We start from the raw sequence: 14,392 nt of genomic DNA, 5'->3' as shown, positions 1-14,392 counted from the left end.
AATCAGTTGGCCAGACAGCCAGTCAATCAGCCAGAAAGACAGACAGTCAGTCAGCAAATATTGATTAATAGAAGTGTCCAGCTCCTTTTAGCAAATCAAATGTTGAGTCTCAGAAACACACACACACGTGCACACATATAGGCAGATACTCGGATCCTTGACTCTGAAAGTGCAGCTCACTAAATTAACACTGACACACATTATAACACTTCACAATGAGCTTCAAGAGATGCAGATCACACAGCACCGTGTGTGCGCGTGCGTGCATGTGTGTGTGAATGTGAATAACGCAGACTGGCAGTGATGTCACTCTCCAGCCCTCCTCATTAAGTCTGGTGATGTCATCAATCAGCAAAGAGGTTGTTGGGCTTTGGGTCAGACAGTGGTAAATCAGACAGAAACATCTCGGGCCACCACTCACACACACACACACACACACACACACACACACACACACACACACACACACACACACACACACACACACACACACACACACACACACACACACACACACACACACAGTTCTTTCACATTTGTAAAATCTGTGAGCTTTATTGGCATGAGACAATATTGCCTTATCGTGCCCCAGTCCTTTCATTCCCGTCTTCATCATTCTGAACCTTGTTCAAATTTGAGCGTATCTTCCATCAAAGCTTTTGTCCTCTGCAGTAAAACGTCTGGTCCAGGTACACATGTACATAAAAACTCATGAAGACACACTCATGGAAATACACAACCAGAAATACATACACACACGCACAAGAAGCTTTGTCCCCATTCTGTCGGCTGAGGCTAGTTCACCTTGACAGTGGCAGCATGCTGGGTGCCTCCTTAACACACAACACAACACGCAAACATGCAGTGTATTCACACTGACACACACATACAGCCCAGTGTAAACACAGTTACCTCAAACATATAAACACATGGACAAGCCTGCAATGTAATATTACTTTAATATACATATTCACTAATGATGAATCTATTTATCTATTTATCTATCTATCTAACTTTCTATCTGGATGTGTGGGTTGAATGAGAGGTTAAAACAAGATTTAAAGGTTAGGGTTGGGGTTAAGTGGGTTAGGGTCCAATGTTAAAGTTAAGGATTAGTGGCATTTAGCAGTGAGTTTACAGATTGCAACCGACTTTGTAAGCCTCCGCCTCACTTTCGTCACGTGTTAGAAAAAACATGTTGGACTTTAGGTAACATAAAAGCACAGAAAGCCCTGTGTACAGCCAGCATTTGGTTTGTCCTATGTGGGCTCCCATATAAACATGACAGGATCCATTCTAAGCTGAAGAAAACACAACAATTCTTAGTTTCATATTTAACACTAATGAACACATAATTATGAATATTATTCCCTGTTTCTGCCAATAGATCTAAAAGGTCTAAAAAAATATGTTGCACAGTATTTTCTGAAATATTCACATCTGCAGTATTTTTGGTATCTTACTATATGACCAGTTTTTTTTCTTTCTTATACTGTTACTCCTTTTAGTTACTTCAGTGATGTTAAGTAAATGGCTTCTAACTGACAGCACTCTCTTTGATATGGTATAACAGATTCAGCTTTTTCTAATGAGATTCAACTTATTAATATTAGGATTTGATTTAGTTCAGTCTCATACTCACTTCTGTCCCTTTTATTGTCTCTTGTTTTTATCATCATGTGTTTCCAGCTGCTGTTGATTTTCCTCTGAGCTCTTTTGGCCGTGTTAGATTTCCATTTCATCTTATTCCTAAACTACATAACACATTTAGAGGTTGATGTGTGTTTGCTTTATGTGTGAGTGTGTCTTGCTTGTCTGTTTCATGTGGTCCACATTGGTGCATTAGAAATATCTTATTTTCCAGTGCACCGCCATGGTTGCCTCTTGCAGCCCATACAGACAAACACATCCCTGTTTGCAGATGAAAACAAATATTGATGAAATCAAATTAGAAAAGAATATTTGATATCTGATCTCAATGTTTGGATTAAGTTGGGCTTTCTTTATTGGATTAAGCCTGTGGGTATTGGAAGCATTTCATCAATATGAGACAACAGAGGATGGAAAACATTTTCCTATCCCTTTTTTATGAATATCCTCTACTCTACTGATGTAGTCACTACACAAAGCAATTATTATAAATAAAAAAAATAAAAATACATGTCACATTTAGAGGGTCTCTGCAGGAAGATTTAGAAAAGTGAGACAAATATATATCTATTTTTTACTGTATGTTGTGATGCAGGTTTTGTAAAATAAGTCCTTTATGCCACACTTGATGTTTGCAATAGACACACACATTCTTTGACATCACGTTCAGTCTGTGTTGACTCTCCTGTCTGTCCTACGTCCCATGTTTGTTTTGTCATCACCATGTTGACAGTGTTTCCATGACGATGTGCCCATGATTACACTCAAACACAAAGTTGCCTACTTTAAAAACACACATTATTTTGCACACAAACTCAACACAAACATTCCCAAAGACACTATTACTCCGTCAGGTCACACCTTGGTGGTGACGCACACCTTATGATCATCGATCACACGGACCGACTCACACATGCGCTCAGAAGTTGCGTCACACTTGGTACCAGCTGTCACTGCTGCTGCATCCACCTGTGTCTCTTGAACCCAGGTAACTTTATTGAGCTGAGCTTCAGGTTGTGTGTAGGGGCCATTTTTCCACTCAGCTTGATAACACCTTGCTGAGAACACAAAGGGAGGGGGAGGTGTGGCGGATGATGCATTTTTTTGGTCAGTGTGACTCATGGCAATAAATATCTTATTTATAACGTTTAAAAGAGTAGTGCATAGTGGCAGCATGTGGTTGAGTGGTGTCCATAAAGAAAATATCATCATCACCAACAGAGTAAGTGAACGTCTTATTTGTAAATTAAAGAGTGCAACTGATCGAAATCTGCTTTTTGATTGATTCCAGTTCCTAATTAAAAATAATTTGACTAAAAAACAATATGTCATGAAAGTCATTCGGTGGACAGGTGTATTTCATTTCAAGTAAAAGTGTTCAAAAACACAAATGCTGCAGTTGTGAGATTTATGCTCCACTCAGTAGCCTATTGCTGTTTTTCTTGTTAGTGTGATTACATTAGCAAATCAAATTTGTCTATCAGCCTCTGAGACACAGCCTGCAATCTTAGTACACTGTCTAATCTGCATCAAATAATGTCTGTCACACACAAAACATACACGAGAGAGACAGGGGCCGCATGCACACAAGCCTGCACACACTACAGGATACACACATCCACGAACACACAAATGTGTACTTCTAAACACACACACAGAGAACGTCCACAGACACACACACACAGTTTTATAATACGTGACATCAGACGAGCAGTAACAAATAAATCAGAACAGCATCTGAGCCGATCATCATCGAAGTCATCACTAGCAAACAGTCAGCTTTTACTACTTTCAATTTGCTTTTGTGTGTGTGCGTGCATCCGTGTGTGAATGTGTGCGTGCGTATGTGCATGTGTCTGGGAGAGAGAGAGAGAGATGATGTGATGTGATGTGATGTGATGTGATATGATATGCTGGCGGGGCATAAAGATAGATGATCATAATTACACACAGGCCAAACTCCATTTCAAATCATCATCATCCTCTTCTATCTGTTGGAGTGCACACACACACACACACACACACACACACACACACACACACACACACACACACACACACACACACACACACACACACACACACACATACAGAGAATCCAAAAGCATTCACACATGCACAGGGATTCACACACAAATATCATACACCTATGCATGCAGCAAAACTAGTGGAAGGAGGGGCAGGCTTGTCGTGGCATCACATTATTTCTGCCAGTTCATGCAAAGTTCACAGACATAAAATAGTTATTCATGTACTCACTCTTTCTATATGTATATCTCCATTTTTCCTCATGGTTTCTGTCCCTTTTCTCCGCTCTCTACTTTTTCTCTTTTTTGTAGTTACCCCAAACATTGCCCCGTACCTTCTGCTTTCCTCTCCATCTCTTATCCCTGTTGTTATTCCTCATTTCCTTCCTTCCTTATTTTGTTTTTCCTCCACTAATTTTTTGTTTTACATTCCTCCTCTCCTCTTTTCCTTCCTTCTGCCCTCCTGTTCTCTCCTCCACTTTCTCCCCTTTCCTCTACTTCTCCCGCTCCCTCGCTCCCTTCCTCCATCCATCGTTCTTAAATAACAGTCTGTAGGGTTCATCCTTTCCATCAGGGAATAAGCAGGTGGGAAAATAGGATTGGAGCGTGCCTGTCACCATCTTGAGACAACTTACGGCCTGCATACAGACACACACACACACACACACACACACACACACACACACACACACACACACAAGGCAAATGTCTCACACACACACACATATATATATATATATATATATATATATATATATATATATATATATGAAAGGAAAATATAAATGTGCAAGTGGAAGAAGGACACAACTTTGTTGTGGTGAAATCTACATTAATAATTGAATTAAAACACATCCACTCTTCACACACACTCATGGCCACATTGTATATTGCTAGCTATCTTCAGCTAACATCTATAAAATGGATGCGCTGGGTGTGTAGGATGAGTCAACACACACTAAAAAGATGCTCCATTGGTCTAATACACATGAATAACACTAAACTCAATTTACCTGCAGGGATTTTCCTCCAACACAACTTCAACAGAATCATGCTGTATCAAAACTATTCCATCACTCTCAAGGCAGTAGGCTTTTCTTACAGAGGAAACTTTGACATTCTTTTATGTTACTCTTCATATGTGTCTCTTGACTTTCCTTTTTTTCAAATTCATTTAAATTTCTCCAACTGAATGTGTTTTCTTGCTTGCGTACTGTTTCTCTGGTTGTAGGATCCCTGAGCACAAGTAGTTACTCTGTAAATATAAGTGCATGTGTTTGTACACAGCACTTTATCCTTATACCAGTGGATCATTTGCCACCTGCTATATGGTGAAGGGCTGTGGTCTGTCACCTCAGTGCTTATCTGTTCATTCACACACACGCACAAACACACACATACACACAAACATTATTTATTCTTGATATGTTTCATCTGCAGGCTGCTATCACAGCTGGCTGCCTCATTGTCTGGGTCACACTTGTGTGTGTGTGTGTGTGTGTGTGTGTGTGTGTGTGTGTGTGTGTGTGTGTGTGTGTGTGTGTGTGTGTGTGTGTGTGTGTGTGTGTGTGTGTGTGTGCACATGCACATGCATGTCCTTAGAAATATAAGTTTGCCTGTTTTCTGTATATCTACTCACTGTAAACCAACATGTTCGTGTGTGTGTGTGCGTGCGCGTGCTGTCAATCAAGCCACACACACAGACATACCAAACCATTGGCTTGGTTGCTGATGATGACATATGAGTTCCTGGCCTTGGTAATGGCTGTTAAATCTCATAATTACACGCTTCTTTATTGCAATGCATAATGACCCTGCAGCACTATTGGACAATTAATTAAGATTTTCAGCCCAGGCTTTTTCGGGCCCAGATGAGGAGGTGGAATGAGGTCTAATGTTCTTGTCTTCGAGCTAGGACATTAAGGCATGATGGTGTAGGAGAGCGGACCGTCTCTCTGTGTCCATTCGTTTTCATCTCTGTCTTTCTTTCAGTCTGTGTATCCCTCTCTCTCTCATTCTCTCTGTTCTCTCTCTCCTTGTTGCTCCGATAGTTGAGCCTTTCCTCTCGATGCTTGTCCTGGATGATGATATTGGAGACCATATCTCTAATCTGTCAATGGTAAATTAATCCCTGTGGACTTTCTGTGGTCCTCTCTCTATGGAAAGCTACGGAGGATTAAGAAGATAGAATCAACACAGCCTAATAATCTCATATTCAGACAGCGGGCCTGGACAGGGGACTGCTGGGTTTTGTTTTAAAGCCACAATCAGCGAGTTTCTATTCATCCATCAGTAGTGCTCCCTCTCACTCCCATTCCACAGTTTTACTTCTCATGAACCTTATATGAGTTTGGTACTGCTTTTAATGCAAATTCTGTCTTTGGCAGTGGAAAGTAAATGTGACAAAATGTAGAATTTAAAGAAATTTTTAAAAAGCTGTTGATATGGCTCATGCTTTGACCTGAGGATTCAGGAGAATACGTTTTCGGAGGATAATAATCCCCAGATATATACCAATAAACCCACAGATCAATAGACTGTCACAACCCAGTTAATTGAACAAACTGGGAAAATGAAGGAATCACAGACTAGACAAGGATAGATAGATAGATAGATAGATAGATAGATAGATAGATAGATAGATAGATAGATAGATAGATAGATAGATAGATATTTCCACCTCCTTTATGCAGAAAAATGACTAACTGCTCTGATGAATTGTTTTAATTTGGGATATGGTGTACAGTGTTGCCAACTGCCAAAGCAAAAATGATAGTTACATACTTGGCACTTGTACTCTGTCTGATTTCATGTTACCTGGAAGACAATTTAGTCATATCATATTTACATTATGTTCTTTATTCTTCAATTCTTATTACTATTGTGAACTTTTAGTCTTCAGATGTGTCTGTCAGCAGCACCTGTGTGTGTGTGTGTGTGTGTGTGTGTGTGTGTGTGTGTGTGTGTGTGTGTGTGTGTGTGTGTGTGTGCGTGTGTGTGTGCGTGCGTGCGTGCGTGCACAGAGCTGGTGTGTGTATAAGCTTTACTTTTGTGTGAACACATGGTTAATTCCCCTGACAGTTTTGCACACACACACACACGCACATACAAACACACACACACACACACACACACACACACACACACACACACACACACACACACACACACGCACATACAAACACACACACAGTGGTCATTCCTGCCTGCATCAGCATTGTGTTGTAGGGCAGGATGCAGAGGTAAAGGATACACAAGGAAGATTGATGAATTGAGTGAAGGACAAAGTAAAGAAAAAGAAAGAAAGACAAGAAAACTGATGCTGGAAATAAGCTGAGATATTACACAATGTTAATTTCACCAAGACATTCTTATACAGTGCAGACTTGAGCAGTCGTCCTGACTCTAGAGTCAAGACGATACGGCCCCAGTGGAGCTTGCAGTGCGATATGCCCACACATTGTCACCCACACGCTCCTTGACACAGCCCTGCTGGAGCTGGAAGTGGGTAATTAAAATGTAAATATTGATATTTTATTATTTGAAATAGCTCCACGGCAATGCTCTTAATGTCACTCCATCTGTCGTCTCCGCGGAGACTCAGGGTTGCCCTCGGCGACCGGCTGCCCCCACCCAAGCCACCCCGAGACAGCAACAGCTATAACACTCGACAGCCATCTCTGTGTTGCTGCGTCTCCATTTTGAGTCTAATTAAGTGTTAAATATTAGCACCCGCAACCACAGACGCAGCACACACCACACACACACACACACACACACACACACACACACACACACACACACACACACACACACACACACACACACACACACAGCGCACAACCCTCCACCTCTGACTCACACACACACACACACACACACACTCCCTCACAGAGCACTCATCTCCACTACAGCAATGGGAAGATTGTAAGTGTTAATCTTGCAGTGCTGATGATGGTGTCTAATGTATGCAATTAACAGTCAGCCAGGGCTGAGGGTTTGGTAATTAGCTGGCTGTTCACACTGATTAGAGGCTACCGCAACCCTATGACTGCTCCACTCTCCCCGAGGCCACACAGAGGAAAAGGGGGGATGTGGTGGGAGAGGGCGAGAGGGGGGAAGGGGGGAAGGAGGAAGAAACAGGAAAAAATAAGATATATTATGAGAGGGGATGAAGGTGAGGACGTGTGGTTGTGTGTAAGAACGGACAGATTGTGTAGTGAATTTGTGTTATGTTTGTGCAAAAACATGTCAGTTATTGTTTTAATCTTTCATTTAGACTAACTCAAACAGAGATGAGATGAACCCTCATCAAAACCTGAGTTAGATTAAAAAGAAGAACAATAAAAAATGTGTCATGCCACAGTGTTGTCTAGCACAGTAGTGTGACGTTTGTCTTCTTAGAGAAAATATATCAGCTTGACCTTGACAAACAAACAATCTGACCAAAAGTTTGACCCGAGTGACAATTACAATAGGAATCAAATTAGAAACTGTGCCCTTTTCACTCAAACAACAAAACACTGAGTAACAAAAAAAACTGTGACATTTCATGGTTTATTATCCAAAGATTTACAGATCACATCAGGAAAATTCTCGATTATCAGCAGTTTGTTTGAACTGTCACAGTGGTTGTGTTTGCCAATAGAGAAGTGTCAGGTAAAATAATCTAAAATAATCAGTGAGCTCATTCGCTTCAATCTTTACCGACCTCCTGGAGTGAGATATCTGTACAAGAATAACATTTCCAAGTAGAACGATACTCAGTAGAGCCATAGCTCCACCAAGGCCCAAATTCAATTAAGCTGCACCAAATTACACACTATTAAAGAAATCAGTCACCTAAATGTGCCTGATTTTTTTAATCAAACCCCTTGAATTGTTACCATCTGTCTGTCCCACTGTTGTGAAGGTGGTATCTCAGAAATCTTCCCTTTCACTGGAGGATAAACTGATTCGATTTTGGCGGTCGAAGGTCAAGGGGACTGTGACTTCACAAAATACGTGTTTGGCCATAACTCAAGAATTCATATGCCGATTATGGCTTAATACATTTTATTCAATTTGAAGTCTTCACTACTTGTATTATGAGTGTGGACAGACCTGGGTGTAGCATGCAACTTGACATGCAACTTGCCAACTGCGAGGAGGTAACTCTAGTTGTTCAGAATTTAAGTGACTGTACACATGTACGTGCGTATCTCTAAGTGTGTGTGTGTGTGTGTGTGTGTGTGTGCGTGTGCGCGTGCGTGTGTGTGTGTGTCTTTAAGCCCTTCTAAATTAGCTGGTTCTCTGGGTAGATTTGTTTCCATCTCGATGCGCATCTCTGTGTAATTGGGTCAGCTGGTGGATGTGTGTGTGTGACAGAATTTGCCAGCGTGCTTGTCGTGTGCGTCATTTCTTGTGTGTGTTGTTTCAGCTTGGCCAAAGCCAGCACGGGGGGTCTGTGTTCATTTGGGCCGGCGTCTGGCCGTATGGTACAAAACAGTTTGAGATACACAGACACACAAACACACACTGGAAAGCATCACAAGGGAGCACTTGCCTCGCCCAGCATGCAATAATGTGCACACTAACACAAATTTTTAACACAAACATATACAGAGAGTGGTAGGAGAGAGAAAGAGAGAGAAAGCACTGGAGCTATGTGGTGTGCATACACTGTAAACGAACACACGCACACACATGCAGGGCAGCGATGTGCTGGTAACTGTTGGAAACTTCACGTGTTCTAATGCAATCTATATCTCAGTGGGCCAGTAGACTTAAATCTGTCCCCTGCAGAACACAATACGTGGACATGCTGCACATACAAACTCCACCGTCCTCCCCTCACCGACAATATCAACTAGACAATCGACTATAAAACTGTTCACATCACAGTTTTCATGACTTGTTTTAAATACCCTCTCCATAAAATGATTAACAAATCATAAATAACAAATCAACAGTTAACAAATAACAAATCAACAACGACTTATCACACTGTTGAAGTGCCTTGGGAGACAACATTGGCAGCACATTAGTATTAATGTATTTTCTTTTCACTCATTTGTTGAAACGTGGAACTCTCGTCAAGGATTCCCCTCTTACAGTGCACGTCCAGTTCCCCTGACTGTGCTGGGTGTGAATTCACTTTTACTGTCTTGTGTTAGTTTGCATGCTCTCCCTGAGTCTACGTGGATTTCTGCTGGTACTCCGACTTCCTCCCACAGTCCAAAGACATGCAGATTAGGGTTAGAGGTTGAATGGAGAATCTAAATTGACTGTAGGTGTGAATGTGAGTGCTAATGGTTGTCAGTCTCTGTTTGTTGGCCATGCGATACACCAGCAACCAGTTCAGGGTGTACCCACCTCTCACCCAATGTCAGCTGGGATTGGCTCCAGCCGCCCCACCACCCTAGACAGGAGAAATGCTGTGTATAATGGACGGATGAATAATGTATTGTGTTACATTGCTGTGACAATGTGTGAAGTGCATTCTTACAGCTTCCAGACTGAGGACTCTTGATAAGTGTGTTCATCTTTGCTGTTGAATATGTTCTCAGGCTATGTTCAAGTCGGACAGAATTTCCTTATTACAATCTGTGGACTAAATTACCAGGGGTGAATTATATTTTGGTGGTTTTGCAGGCGAGCGCTCACAATGTGATATATAAGAAACTACATGCAGGCGAACATGAATCATGAGATCGTTACAGATAGAATTTACTTTCACCTCCTCAATTTAACTAGTCATCTCTAAAATAACACAAATACCTGCCAAGAGATCTGTTATTTTTTCTACGGTTTCAGAATATAAAGGCAGGTCATGTGTTAATAACTGGGACCAGATCAGCATTGCAACCAGTTTTTGCACCTGTCATATTAATCCTTACACACGCGTGTAGAAAACCCTACAATAGGCACCATCATTCAAACACACACAGACTCGCATGCACATAAAAAAAGCTTCACAAATGCCACAATCTGTACACACACACACAAGTGCCTGGGTTCCCATAAGCATCACAATCAGCTCTCACTGGTTCCCATTTGCCCTGTAACCACAAGAAAATAAATATAGGCCTCCCGTACATGTGTGTTTGTGTGGGTCCGTGTAGCAACTGGGGCGTGAGAGAGGGCTATCCTATGTGTGTGTGTGTGTGTCAGTGCCAGACTGTTGTGCGGTCTCGGGTGTAAACGCGCAGTCAGGACTCATTTGGCAGACAAACAGGCCGCAGGGTGGCTGGGGAATCGACGTGTGTGTTTGTGTGTGAGTTTGTCTTCATGTGTGTATCAGATAGAGCAGAGGGAAGAGAAAAGAGAAAGAACGCAGGAGCGAACAGCAGAGGTTAAGTCTGTATGACTGCACTGTAGCCTCTTTCTGTCAGACCAATGTGCGGCACAACACACACACATATTTACACACACACACTTACACATGTACACACATGTACATCAGTACACTGGAGAGTGTTCAAATTTATGTCCTGATTTAACCTGATTGAGTTACCTTCATATAATAAAAAATGCAAATCATCCTTTCGTTGTCGCAAACAGATAATTTAAGGAGAACCAACGAAACGAGTGTTTTACAGATTTGTTCAGTTTATAAAAAGTTGCTATTATGTCGATTTGTTCACTCAGTGTTTTGTCTCTGGACAGAATAAAAGTCATTATTAGTAGTATTGATGCAACTAGCTTTAGTCAGACAGTGCTCATTTAATTAGACAGTGTTTGGCTTTGGACATTTCATGTAGAGCTGTGAACAGATTTCTACAGATCTGTCCTCGAGGAAAACAAAAGCTGAGAAGATATAAATAGTAGTAAGACACTTGGTGTTGAATTAACTTAAGGGGAATTACACATCCATCTTGTTTGGTCCAGACCTTCAAAGTTAAGTCTGAATCAAAATTAAATGAGTTAAAGATGCCTTGGACCACTGTTCAGACCAACATACAAAAAAGTTGGTGTCTGTCTCACCATGTCTCACAGAGGTTTTTAGTGCGCTCTCTAAATTACAATGGAAAACCAAAACTAACTCATTTTCTCTTTTTTTACATTTACGTTAATATGTTTAATCAAAGCTGTAAACTTAATTTCCAAGTCCTGTACATGTAGCTCAGCCCATCATTGCCACAGCAAACACCACACCAGCTACACAAATACCACACACACACATACACATACTTCCACACATAGTACGTGATGCCTTATCAACAATGGGCAGAAAGGAAATGTAATTAGAGCCAAATAAGGAACCTTCTTTTGTCAAGTGAAATCACAGGTATGAAAGAAAGGTCTCCACCCCTCCCACCACCACCACCATCTCTCCGTCTAACAACTCTCCTCCTTTTACTTTCTTCTCTCTCTCCTGCATCTCTCTCTCTCTCTCTCTCTCTCTCTCTCTTTCTCTCTCTCCATCAATACCTCTCTCTCTCCATCATCAGCACTAAATTCCCATTGATGTTTCTTTTCTTCTGCTGTATCGATCGCTCCATGAGAAGGAGGGGAGGAATGGAGGAAGGGAAGAAGGGAGAGATGGCGTTATCTGTTAATTAATTTGTCCTGAAGCTGGCCGCCTATTAATCAGACAGATAAGAGGCATTGGATGGCTGAACGGCGCAGACAGGCTGGTGGGGAGGGGAGGGGGTCGGGGAGGCACACACGCACACACACACACAAACAGAAGTACACATAGAGACTCACAGACACATATGTATGGGAATGTAAGCATAAACAAAGAGTATAAACATGCTAATAAAGCAAGAAACCCGCAAACTTACAGTGCAATTATGTTTATTATGCTCAAATAAACAGTATAAGCATACAAATCTTTCAAACACCACCTACCCACACTCACACAATCCACATCCTGATAAAAATCATTGATGTACCTCAATAAGAGAAGCTGCACTTTCAGCTCAATAAATTAATCATGAGGCTTTTAATTATTGGTGTTTCCTTGTGTGTGTGTGTGTTCTTGCACGCGTGTGCATTTTATATGTAATTACGACGAGATGTTTGTTTACAGTGGATGTGTGCAAACCTTATTATTAAAGAACAGCTAGTCGTGCGGACATGTTTTGGATGTTTGTTTTTTTTACCTTGAATGGACTGCTGTGTACTTATCATGTGTGCCCCCACTGGCCACAGATCAAATTCCATCATAGCGATGAGGATTGATTGAACCCTTCTCCCAATACCAGAGCCCTAAAACACACACAAACACACACCCTAAAGTTAAAACACACAACCAGTGACACCATTAAGTGATATTAACCCCTCACTCATGTCTTCTTCTCTTCACTTGACCCGAGGGTTTGAACAGATTCAATAAGTGCGTGTGTGTGTTAATTTTAGCAATGGCAGCGATTATTTTCCCTGCCTACGATGATTGAAGTCCTAAGGACCCCCCAAAGACATCTGCCTCTGTGAATGAGATTTGTGTGTATGTGTGTGTGCGTGAGAGAATGAAGACCCCCTTAAGAAATTCACCTCTAATCCCTTCTGATGATTTCATTAAGTAGAAGAAGACACTGCCAGTTGGCAATGATACTGCTTCAGTGTGGTGTGTGTGTGTGTGTGTGTGTGTGTGTGTGTGTGTGTGTGTGTGTGTGTGTGTGTGTGTGTGTGTGTGTGTGTGTGTGTGTGTGTGGATCATACACATTTGGTTTGATTCCAGTGTATTCCTATGTATGTGGTGTTATGCATATGTGATAGACAGTGTGTGTGTGTGTGTGTGTGTGTGTGTGTGTGTGTGTGTGTGTGTGTGTGTGTGTGTGTGTGTGGGTGTCTGTCCCTGCAGCCGTGTCTATCTACTGTACATATGTGTGTGTGTGCTTGTTCACAGTTGTAGATGGAATGAATTACAGCACATTACAAACAACAATAGCCTGCCACTTGGACATAATGAGACGCCTGCCATTACCCATCAACACACTGTGAGATAAGAGCCCCTAATGCACCTGCACACACACAGACACACACTATCGCACACCTATCATCTCAAAAGGGAGGCACACGGCAGCAGATGTTGTTGAAGAAATATCTCCCTTCTCATCTGCCTGCTTCTCCTGGCAGGACGCTCCTCTCAAACACACACACACACACACACACACACACACACACACACACACACACACACAAACACACTGTAGGGCTGCAGCGAGGTCTGGCAGGTGTGCTCACATGGGCCACTGTCTTTGCCGGTCCTATGAAGCCTAGCGCGCACACTCACACAGACTAGAACACACAGGCAGGTGTGAATGGACAGGTGTGTGAGCAGAGGACAGCTGTGAGGAAAGGTGTGAGTGGGCAGGTGTTCCATTAAAGAGACAGACAGAGAGACAGAGGGAGAGAGACAAAAAGCAAGAGACTGGTGCATTTAAGTAAGAACGTAATCGGAAGACATGAAAAGAGGAGTTCAGTAGAAAAAGTGAGAGTAAAAACAGACCAAGCGATTAGAAGGCAGAAAGAAAATGTGTGTAGAGAGACAGGACCTACAGACAGATGTATGTATCAAGATGGTCGGGGGGGGGAAACAGGTGGAGCCAGAATCAGACACACAGATGTTCAGTGGTAAACACTGACAGATAAAAGGGCATGGATTGAGACTGGAGAGACAGACGGATATAGACGTAGGCAAATAGAAAGACATGGATTGACACCGGAGAAAGCAGTAGTTTTGAGGCCATAGCAGCAATTAGAGTGTGTGTGTCTGTGTGTGTGTG

The 14,392-nt window shown here is 41.9% G+C and overlaps 1 protein-coding gene across 8 annotated transcripts in view; it reads left to right on the top strand.

Moving 5' to 3' along the window:
* esrrga (estrogen-related receptor gamma a) overlaps positions 1–14,392 on the top strand; it is a 146,817-nt gene that overhangs the window by 121,411 nt on the left and 11,014 nt on the right. The gene's annotated exons all lie outside the window — the stretch shown is intronic.

Source organism: Hippoglossus stenolepis, chromosome 1 (assembly GCF_022539355.2).
Source record: "Hippoglossus stenolepis isolate QCI-W04-F060 chromosome 1, HSTE1.2, whole genome shotgun sequence".
NCBI lineage: Eukaryota > Metazoa > Chordata > Actinopteri > Pleuronectiformes > Pleuronectidae > Hippoglossus > Hippoglossus stenolepis.
The sequence above is the reverse complement of the archived record's forward strand: the minus strand, read 5'-3'. Positions and strand labels throughout refer to the sequence as shown.